The sequence below is a fragment of the Oryzias melastigma genome, linkage group LG15 (genome assembly GCF_002922805.2).
Source record: "Oryzias melastigma strain HK-1 linkage group LG15, ASM292280v2, whole genome shotgun sequence".
NCBI lineage: Eukaryota > Metazoa > Chordata > Actinopteri > Beloniformes > Adrianichthyidae > Oryzias > Oryzias melastigma.
Genome location: NC_050526.1, coordinates 15,404,979 through 15,416,949, shown reverse-complemented (window position 1 = coordinate 15,416,949; position 11,971 = coordinate 15,404,979). Strand labels below are relative to the sequence as shown.

Sequence of the window (11,971 nt, the reverse complement as noted above, 5' to 3'; positions counted from 1 at the left end):
GTTTTCTATTAGGCGGCGGCCCTCCCCAGATGAGTCAAAGTAATTGGGGTGGTTAATTTATTTACTCAGAGGCAGTTCACAGCACATTAAATAATAGAGATAATTGAACAAGAATTGTCAAGTGTCTCTGATATCAGACACATTACAGGAGGGAGAGTGCATAAAACTCCCTTCCTCTGCCCCCATTGTTTATGGTAATTAAGTACACAGATTTATTCCTTGGTTGCCTTCCAAGCTTATGGCGGGCGCCATTGTTGTCTTCTATTAATATGTAATCAGTAAATAGTTTAATTTTCTAATCTGCGGTTGGAGAATTCACTTTCTAACAACTCTTAATTACTGCTGGGCTCTAATGAGTCTCACAGTGCTGCTGCAGCCAGCCAATCAGAGGCCGGCGCTGCGTCGGGGGGCAGTTTGAATTCCTGTGGTGCCCCCCCCCGACTAATGAACTTGTTATTCTTGCAGCACTGGGCAGACTGTCCTTCACAGATGCAGTTTTAACTCCTTTACAGGCAGTCTTTAGGAACTCTGTGCAGGTTTTTAGATCCGGTTTGTTCTTCAAGCACAACGCAGCTTTTTAGAAATAAACTTTATATCTGTTAAGTTTTACAGAGGAGCTCATACATATAATGCTGCATCATCATCATCATCATTCTGCAAGTCCAAGACTCCGAAAAAGAGGAAAGAGCTCCGACCTGGAGAAGAAAATCAGTAGAAAGAAGTCAAATCTAAGAAGACGTCAACATTTAGAAACGAGGAGTTTCACTTTGAAAAAGGGAAAAATTACCTCAAAAATCAGCTGAAATACAAGTGCTTAAAATTGAATGTTTAATGGTTTTTTTTACTAATTCAAAGTAAATGATTTGATTTGTTTCTCTGTTTGTAGTTTATCTTGATGACGGTGACAAAACCAGAATAATAAATGGAATCGACTCATTTTAAACACTAAATCAGAGCAAAATGAGAATCTTAGTACGAGCCAATAGATCTTCATTAAATCTAAAACTATCATTTATTCTCAGAACATAAATCTGAATTTTCTCTATAAAATCACAACAATGAATGTCAGTCTAACATTTATGAGCTTAGTAACATCCTGATAATTGAACCATAAATTACACCTTTTCTAGTCTTAAATCAAGTTTTTCTGCTGTCAGAGTTTGGAGCAAAAGAATTTAGAATAGAATAACTTTATATAATAAATCCAGTTAAAAGCTGTTAAGAAACAGAGCAGTTCTCCAGATGAAACAACAACAAACGAAAAAACAACCCAGTTAAAAACATGTTAAAAGAAAGTACTTTTATATATATTTATAATTAATGGATAGAAAGAGAAAAATATGAAAATCACAATTTAAAAAACTTAAAACTAAAAAGAGGATTTTGACTCACTTTAATAAACGGTTCTTTATTTCTAGAACGATTCCTCCTAATGACACAAAACGTTCTCAGCTCTTCTGGTTTTGAGGAGCAAAGATGAGCTAACATCCTAAAACATCTTTAATGCCTAAAAACAAGTTTAAATCTTCCGTCTTCGTCAGAATCCCTCCCAGAGTGATGGGGTCACTGGTGCCCCTCGTGCTGCAGTTTGTCCTCGTGGATGAATTATCCTCCACCTAGAAACTGGAGGTTCTTCAGTAAAATGAATCTAATGGAGATAAAAGAGTTTTAGCTTCCACTGCGGATTTTCTTTAGAGTTTGGTGTCGTTTGTGTTGTGGTTTATTATGGTTTAATGTCTGGTGTTGAATAAATGATGTTTCAAGTTTAAAGTGGACATAAGAAACAAACTAAACTTTGATCATTTTCTGTTCGAAACATTAATCCTACAAATAAATTCTAATGTTTTCAGGTTCTACAGAGCAAACATAATTATTACTCCACACAGAAATACCTTAGACGTTTGACTTTTTCAACTTTTTTTTCAATGTTTTTTTTAATTAAATTTCATAAAAGTAACTCATAATTAGATTGAAGATTTTCTTTTGTCATCTGCCGTAAACTCAGTCAAACCTGCTGAGAGAACAAGGAGAGATTTTCTATTTCTGATTACATTTTATATGAAATCATTACAAAAAACAGCCTGAAAGCATAAAGATTTGGATTATTGTTACTATAGATCATTGACATTAAAGCTGGAATGCGCTCACAAGGAAAGGGGGCGGGGCTTTATCACATTACCTGACACAGGTTCCGGTTTTTGTGTGACACGGTGGATTCAGTTCTGTCATGATGTTAAAATGTTTTTCTGAACGTCCTACGGATTCATTTTGTTGTATTTATCCGCCGCATCTTAAAGTCCGGTCAGTGAAATATTGTCTGACTCTAAAACTGTCCGTGAACACAACACGGCTCGTTAGCATTAGCATCATGCTAACGCTACATCGCGGACACCAAATCAACACTTTCATTAAACTTCCTGTTGCTGCTCTAAGTCCCAGTTCGTCCTCCAGTTCTGACTGGATCCCGTTAAAAATCTCCAGATTTTCTGCAGCTTCATCAGCCGAAGCGAAAAGTTACACAGAATGATTAGTGGAAGTGTTGGACCCTTCAAAATAAAAGCCTATCATGATAGAGTAATTATTCTATCAGGAAAACATCGTTATCTTTTTCTCGCTCAGTCTACTGTCTCACACAACTGTCTCAGGAGAGAACCAAAAATGTGGATCCACCATGAATCAAATACTGTTGGGAGGATTTTGATCTGTTAGATTCAACTGGATTCAGCCTGAAAATAGTTGAAATAAATCTGTTTCTATAAGTCTTTACGTATTTTAGTTTATCTGGTGGATCGTCTTCCCGTTATGATGAGATGAAGGATTTATCCTCAGACTGAACTGATGTCATCCGGCGTTCGTAGCTTGTGAGCGTGCACGTCTCTCACAGAACTTATCAAACCCTCATTCTGCTGCAGGTCTAGAGGAGCGTTCAGAGAATCTTCTGCTTGGTACCCGCTAGCTGGACCTGCTCCTGTTTACTTCAGATCACTGTATGCTGCAACAATGGACGCAATTATCCCAATAACGCCACTCAGCTCGGCGGCGCCGCTGCCCCTCACCTACCGCGCCCTCGATCACAGATAAACCTGCAGAGAACGGAGAGAAGGAGTTTGGCCGTCCCAGATTAACATATGCTTAAAGACGGCTCTCCAGGAGATAAGATTGACGCGAGCGGTTCGGCGCCGCGCTCCTTTAATCTGCCTTTGTGTCTGCCAGCAGATGAGAGGAGAATTCCTGATGCTCCTCATTCATGCAGCCTATCGGCCGCAGGATCTGAGCCAGGACGGTTCACCTTCCTCTGCGGGTCTGACTGAAGCCTCCATACTGCCGAGATTATTAGATCCTTATCCAGCTTTTGACACAAACCACCGAGCCGTTTGGGATCTGAGCGGGGCTGGAACCACCGTCGGAAGCTGGATTATTGCAGAGCAACGAGAAATGGAACAGAAACCCCGAGCAGAAGACGGGAGTTTGAAACAAACGTCTTTAACGTCTCGTTATGGTGACCCCGCGGTGACCCCGCGCTGACCTCACGGTGACCCCACTGCAGCTCTTTCCAGGTTCTGTTCAAAACTCACAGCTGAGGCCTCATCCAGGTGCGACACAAAGATCTTCAAACGAATCAAAATGAAGCTATTGTTCAGATCTTTACACAAAGTCCAGATCAGCTAAAAATATTAAAACATGACGGAGATTTTCTGATCACAGAGAACAGTTTCCTCTCGTTCGTTCGAGTCATCGATGAATAGATTCCTATGATCCAGTCAGATCCATCAGTCTGAGGCAGAATTGATCTATTCTGTTAAAAAATGACATCAATCTATAATCTCTGATCAAATGATTGATTTGATGCTTAATTTATTATTGATTCCAGTTAAAATTCTCATTAAAGTATTTAACCATCAGGTGAGAGAAAACAGATCAACCAGAAACAAACAGTTTGCAGGTTCTTTGAATGAAAAAGAGGATTTAATCTGAAACATTTTCAGTTTTCATCTTTTGTAATCAGATACGTCAGTGAAAGTTCTCAATAATTAGTAATCTGAGTAAATAATCTGAGTATAACCGTATATGAGTCACTCTGGAGAAGAAGTCACTTTTAGGAGAAAAGTCTGACGTTTCAGAACAAAAAGCTAAAAAACAAATAAAAACAAGAATCTTTTAATGTTTACGAGAAAAATATCAAAGTTTAGGAGGAAAACGATCAGATTCTCTTCCACGTTTGTTTTGGACGACACTTCTTCTTCTGCTGCTGTCAGTAGCAAATACTAAAACTCAGATGCAGCGCCCTCTAGAGGCTGTTAGAGGAAACAACTGCTAGAAGGCAACCAATGTTTACTGGAAAAATAACAAATATTTGAGCCTATTTATGTCTATTAAAACACAAATAAGTCCCTCCTAAGTATAAGTTGCACCCCTGACTAAACTACGAACTACACTCTTATTTTATACTTTCATTTTAGCTGAGCACTGCTGCGTGTTCAGGTGGAGGAAGCTGATGGAGCTTCATGCAGCTTCACATCTGGAGACTCTGATGACACTGAGCACTCCAGTGGTAACGCTGGTCCGATTACATCCACACCAGCCTGTGAACAGTTACCTGAAATTCACATAAACACACTTCTCCAGCGTTGATGCTTCAGTCTGTGAGAGAGGAAGGAGGCTGGACCGGAGTTTAGACTCTAGGCTTACCCAGCAGATATGTTAAAACATTTCCAGGATTCCTTTGTCAGAGTCACACTCTGGTTTTTGCTCACTGACTTCATATCATTTCCTTCCTTTGGTTTCCTCAGAGTGAATAAATATTCACGGCATCGTTTTAAAATCTGTTCTCTTCATCGGGTTTTTGCTGTTAACAGTTTAAACACATTAATATCTCTTTGCTTCTCAGCATTTGCATCACTGTTGGCTAAATATTGGACTGGGATTGAATCAGTTGTTCAAGGTGCCGTGGTGTTCTGAAGTTCTTCATTCAGTATTAAAATAACAGATAATATTAATAATAAGATTCAAGATCACCTTTATAATATAGAATAAGGAATATAATAATATCTTTTTAATATAGAATATTCCCTAAAAAGGAGGAAGCTGGTGTGTTCCTGCACACACTAGCAAATCTACGACCATCTGATCCCATCCCACATCCCACTGATGCTCGTTTCCAAAACCAAAGTAGCAGGAAGTAAAGAGAATAAACAAAAGGGTTTGTACAAATATACATCTTGTGTGTCAGCAGATGCATAACCTCCTACTGGAGCAGTAACACAGTCAGACACAAGAGACCTTTATAAGAGATCACATCTGTTTGCTCAGCTGATGGACAGGAAAATAAAAATAAATAAAGTAGCAGGAAGTTTAAAGTTTTTAATGATCTCGTACAAATGTTCTTCGGAGTAAAAGCTGGACTGAGATTCTCCGATGGTTTCAGCCGTGTTCCCTCGTTATATCGCGGTTCAGCCGTCAGTCGTGTGATTGACACATTTGCACCTTTTTTTATGAAGCGCACTGTGTTCTGCATCCTGATTGGCTGCTGACCTTGTCAATCAGTGTCTCCCTCACTGAATACTTCCTGATCTACTTAAATCTTCAAGCATAATCGGATTCTCATTTTTCTGTAGAAGTTTGAACGTTGAGAGTTTAAACGAGAGAAAAAAAGTGAGAATGTTCATGTGTGTCTGAGAAAAATCTATGGTGTAACAAGGAGTTTGATTGATTGATTGATTGATTGATTGATTGATTGATTTGGTTTATTTCAAGCATAGATCGTGAAAACTAAAGGACAAAACATAAAAAGTTCAAACTCATCACAGAAATAATGAAATGTGTTGATTAGAAAACAAATAAAGACGTATCTGACATTTGATTCATTAAATATCATAGTTAGTAACTCAAGTTAAGTTGAGTTTGATTCCCTGAAACGAAGTGGGAAGAAACAAACTTTAAACTCTCTTCATTTTACAGTTTGCAAACTTTTCCTAATCCAGACCTGATCAGATCAAATGCAGATTTTCCCGCCTTTAAGCGTCTGTGCTGCAGCTTGTCTGATTGCTGCCGGTTGATCTGGTTTGAGTTCATGATCAGGTGACGTCCTCCTGGCGTTTGGTCACTTCCGTCCCCCCGGCGTGAAGAGCCCCTCTCTCAGAGCGAGGAGTCCCCGGAGTGTTCGGGACATGTGTTGTTGTTTGTTTTAATAGGGTTGATGATCATTAATTACACGCCGCAGCTCGACCTCACGGCGGCGTTTCTGCCCTGCAGTCGATTCAAAGCTCTTTCTTATGGTAACAGACGCGGCGGCTCCGGACAAAGCCGGTTAATGACGCAGGTTTGGTCAGTGATTACAGCATTCACGTGCTAACACGGCTGCTTAGCGGGCTGCTGTTGACATGCCCCCCCCACACCCCCACTAGTTCCTATTGTAATGAGCACTCCAGGCTACAACTGCCAGCAGCTGTTTGTCCCCATTCATTTCCATTTAAATATCTGTTTAAACACAGCAGCTCTGCATCTGCCGCCCAATGAGGGCGGAGCCACAGAGCGCCGCTGTGAAATGACCAGAACTTTCCTGTCATGGACACAGTCGGTTAAATCAGCTGATTTCTCCATCATGGTCACAACGAGACGACGTTAACGTGTCGCATAAACTGTCCAGCTTCCTGTCAGTGTAACGGACCCGTTTGTCCCAACACCTCCCCCTGGGGGGTCTGAGGCCGGCGCCCCCGGCTGGGCCACTTATGCTAAAGGATGCAGCTGCCTGTGAACCAGGCGGGGGGGGTGACTGTTTTTGCTGACTGAATCTTTCATACGTTTATCATCCCTAAACGGTTCCTGATCCGGTTTCTGCTGTTTTGGTTCCTGAGCTAAAAATACGACGACAAACTTTGAAATGAACTCAGTTTCATCTCTAACCATCATTCATTCTTTCAGAATTATTCTGATGTAAAACATGTTTTGTTTTTCTAAAATAAGTGTTTGCTTGTGCAGCTGGTGACTCCGCCCCTCCCACATCAGCTAATTGAAGCTGATTGGTTCAGCAGTCATTCCTCATTATTTACACTTTTGAGATGAAGTTTCAAACATCTTCATGAAGCCACACATTAACCCGTTACCAGCTGAGCTTTAGCTCCAAGTGGACGTTCTCCTGAAGTGGATCCGGGGGATCCGGTGGATCCTGAAGGAAAGCAGCTTTGCACTGATGGGGAACACTGTTAAGTTTCACACAATCCACATAAATCAGCTGATTGTATCACAATGGAAGCAAATCTTGTTTTGAATCAGCTGATGGATGGCGACCACGTAAACACTCAAAGATTTTGATGTTTAAAGGTTAAAGGACTGAAGTCTGTGGATGTGATCTTAGACTGTTATGCTTAAAAAGATTATTTGATTGAGTTTTAATGATGATGTTTAAAAGGCCATGTGTTACTTTAAGGATTTTACATTAATGAAGACGTCATTCTAATGTATACAAGATTTTTTAAGGGACAGGAAACCTCAATCTAACTGAGACACTGATGAGAGTTAAAGACGAACCGTCAGAGATTTAAGTCTTGTTTCCTCTGAGCGGTCCAGTACAGTACAGTAAGAAGTAGTACGATATGGTCTGGTAGAGTTTGGTACAGTACGGTCTGGCCTGTTAGGGTATAGTAAGGAGTGACACAGTAAGGATTAGTATGGTAGTGTACGGTAAGGAGCGGTATGGTGGGATACGGTACAGTCTGCTCTGGTACAGTAGGTGCAGTAGGGTACGTAATGGTGGGTTATGGTGGTGTACGGTAAGGTTTGGTACAGTACGGTCTGGTCTGGAATGGCAGGGTAGTATGGTAAGCAGTGGTACAGTACAGTACGGTCTAGTACAGTAAGGAGCACACTGTATGATCCAGTTAAAGCGTTTCCACTCGGTTCAGCCTGGCTCCCACTGAGCGTTTTTTTTTCACGGCGCATGCGTGCTGTCGACTGCTAGCGTGTCGTTGTAGTGACGACTAGCAGAGCAACAACAATGGAGGTCATCCAGAGGGAGGAACATTTGTGGTTCCACCGCAGACCGACAGCTGTTTGAATATAGACTCGTGACCAACAGAGTTCACAGGAAACCAAAAACCTGAATGCTAACAAACGTTGGAAACGTTAGCTTGAATGAGCGCTATTCTGGTGCTAGCTAATGTCGTCATCACTGTCTGTCAATCAGCAGGTGGTAACAGCGACTCCGCCCCGACTGTTCTGTTCCACTTTTCAATGGAGCTAAAACTGATGGGGGCTCTGAAGAGGTACGGGTCAGAACTGTGAGTGGGTCCATTTAACAATGGAAACGCTCAAAATACCGGATCAGACCGGACCGGATCAGACCGGATCAGACCGGACCGGATCAGACCGGACCGGATCAGACCGGATCAGATCAGACCGGATCAGACCGGACCGGATCAAACCAGATCAGACCAGATCAGACCGGACCGGATCAGACCGGACCGGATCAGACCGGATCAGATCAGACCGGATCAGATCAGACCGGATCAGACCGGACCGGATCAAACCAGATCAGACCAGATCAGACCGGACCGGATCAGACCGGACCGGATCAGACCGGATCAGATCAGACCGGATCAGATCAGACCGGATCAGACCGGACCGGATCAAACCAGATCAGACCAGATCAGACCGGACCGGATCAGACCGGACCGGATCAGACCGGATCAGATCAGACCGGATCAGATCAGACCGGATCAGACCGGACCGGATCAAACCAGATCAGACCAGATCAGACCGGACCGGATCAGACCGGACCGGATCAGACCGGATCAGATCAGACCGGATCAGATCAGACCGGATCAGACCGGACCGGATCAAACCAGATCAGACCAGATCAGACCGGACCGGATCAGACAGGACCGGATCAGACCGGATCGGACCGGATCAGACCGGAACGGATCAGACCGGATCAGACCGGACCGGATCAAACCAGATCAGACCGGATCGGATCAGATCAGACCGGACCGTATCAAACCAGATCAGACCAGATCAGACCGGACCGGATCAGACAGGACCGGATCAGACCGGATCGGACCGGATCAGACCGGAACGGATCAGACCGGATCAGACCGGACCGGATCAAACCAGATCAGACCGGATCGGATCAGATCAGACCGGACCGTATCAAACCAGATCAGACCAGATCAGACCGGACCGGATCAGATCAGACCGGACCGTATCAAACCAGATCAGATCGGACCGGACCGCTCAGTAGAAACGAGGCTTTAGAATCCAGACGGGTTCTCAGAACTCCTGATGTTCTTCAGCTGATCCAGAGTTTAACCCTCAACTGTCAGGATGGGACCCCCCCCCCCCCTGTTTCTGATGGGGGTGGGGGGTCCTAATGACCACCTCTCACCATGAGAGAGAGAGAGGGCGGGGGGGGTCTCCGGTCTGAGCAGCATATTTAACATCATCCCCATAAATGGCTCTGTGCCCCCCCCCCCGTGATGATGTAACACACAGTTTGTTGAGCTAAATCCTGCAGATAATGGCCTCTGTGTCAAACCCTGAAGGCGGGGGGGTTCAGGGTGTTTGTGGGGGGGGGTCCTCAGGGGTTTTGCACCGCTTGCTTTCTGCTGGGTGGCCCCCGCTCGTCAGAGAGGGCAAACGGACGGAAGGAGAGAAAAGCGTTTAATGCGGCGCATTGAGAAGAAGAGGCTCTTAATGCCTTCAAAGCAGCCATTCATTCACGCTGACACACACACACGTGCACGTGCACGGCCCCTTTGTCATCTTTCAGCTGTTTTAACATCTGCCCCCCCCACCCCTCAACCCCCCAGCACATGAATGTGGGCTGAGAATTATTAGATTGTTGATGGAGAAAATGTCCTCTAAGATTCAGGAGAGACTGTGCTGCTGGGGGGCTGATAAGAGCTGATGGGGGGGGTTAATAAGCTACATGCTCAGGTCATCAGGCTGAAGGGGAGGGGGGCAGATCCAGCTTCTGAGCTTCTGAAACACCGTCATCAAACTAGAATCCAGCAGGAAGACCTGGAAGAAGAAAAAAAGAAAACACATTCATTCAGTTTGTTTAGACTGATCCTAAGATCCACAGGTTTGTTTTCTACTGAAGTGATCCTTCATGGACCTGAAGACCTGATGGACCATGAAGGATCACTGCATGAATAGAAAACAGACCTGTGGATTTTAGGATTTTTTATCCTTCATGGACCTGAAGACCTGATGGACTTTAGTGGAACTTTAAAAATAATCAATATCAGCCTTTTTCTAAAATTCACGTACATGTTGATTTTATATCAAATTTATAACAAATTTGATTTTCTAAGTGTTAAAGTAGAATAAACAATATGTGAATCAGACCTATGATATCCTACAGTAGAATAACTAATGTCCGGAGGGGGGGGGCAGTGGTTTCACATGTTTCCTTAGATAAATCCTCAGAATCTGTTCCGTGTTTTATTCTGACCTTTCTATTGTAGTTTCTAGTGGAAACTTTCCTCACAGACATCAGGAGGAACAAAGAGCATGAATGAAGTTTGGATGACGCTCAGGTTGTCATGTTGAGATGCAGATTGTGAGTCTTCTCATGACGACAGGTCTGTTTTTGCAACGTTTATTTTCTCTCCTGCATCCAACTCTGGTTACAGTTCATGCTTTCGCTCTCGTTACACCGTGAAAACTATGAACTAAAGACTATAAAACATTTCAGGAAATAAAATGTAGATAAAACGATACAAAGCAGTACGAACCAAACGCACAACAAAGACCTCGTGTCCGCTTGCAGCTCGTTCCTCCAGCAGGAACTTCTTTATGAGCGATAATCATATCTCATCATCTCTCTGAGCTTCAACCCCAGATTCAGTGTAAACTCTCAGGGAAAAAATCCAATTACAAGTTTTACACCTTTGATCAATAAAAACATGTATCATTTGAAGCAGCACTTACAGAGTAGTTGATGCTTCAAACTGGAAGATCAGCTGCACTAGTTCTCCAGGTGAGTTTTTGAGAACGTAGTCTCTTGTAAGTCAAATCCAAATGTTCTGCAGCAGCAATCAGAACCGGACCTGCATCAGAGCCCAGTTTACTGCTGGACGCTCCTGTGCTGTCTCATCCGGGATTAAGTTAATCCATGTGAAGCTTTGGGCTGAAGAAACTCAGGAATACATGAAACTGAAGACAGAACACAAACATGCTGGCAGTGCATTGTGGGATTTGTAGTGTAGCAGGACCGATCTGATTGGCTTCATGAATCAAGCTCAACGATTCACAGATGGAACCACGATTCTTACTTTTAATAATGTTTGTAGCTCTGCTGTCTTTATACTGGATGTATAAATGAAAATGATGCATAAAAGGATTTATAGTTGTATTTAGAACTAAAGAATCATGAAAATTGATTAAAACACAAAGATGCTGTTTGTCACTTTAAACATGTTTTTCTGTCAACTTTCTGTTTAACTTCAGTAAACAAAACCTAGAAATCACTTTATTTTGGATCATTTAACCACAAATTCTGAAAATGTTTTCCATCCTCAAAGTTCTCAAACATATCTGTGCAGACGGGATGAAGAGTCGCTTTTCTCCGCTTCAGGATCCACTGGATTACTTTAATTCTTTTAAAAAGTTACCAGAATCAAATGAAACAGGAGCTGATTCTAAATGAAGTAAATTCTTTTTTCAGAACTTATGTCAGTAAATTAAACTTCAATCTAATTTTTTTCAACTATAAAAGAAAAAAACAAATTTAGAAACTTCGACATTTTATTTTGAAGGTTTGTTTCCTTGCAGTGACGGTAGAGCTGAGACTATGACTTATTTTTAGTTGATCAAGTTAAAATCCAACATTATTCAGAGCAGTAAATACATCATTCTTGAACTGTGTTTCTACTACTCTCTACTATATTTATAAAGATCATAAACGTCTTAAATGTCACAAATATTCATGCTCAAATTTTTGGAAGGTAATTGAGAATCTGAGTACTCGGAT

At 42.4% G+C, this 11,971-nt stretch overlaps 1 protein-coding gene across 4 annotated transcripts in view; it reads left to right on the top strand.

Annotated features, from left to right (window-relative positions):
- Nucleotides 1–11,971, top strand: part of ehbp1 (EH domain binding protein 1) — a 154,739-nt gene that overhangs the window by 132,395 nt on the left and 10,373 nt on the right. The window lies entirely within an intron of this gene.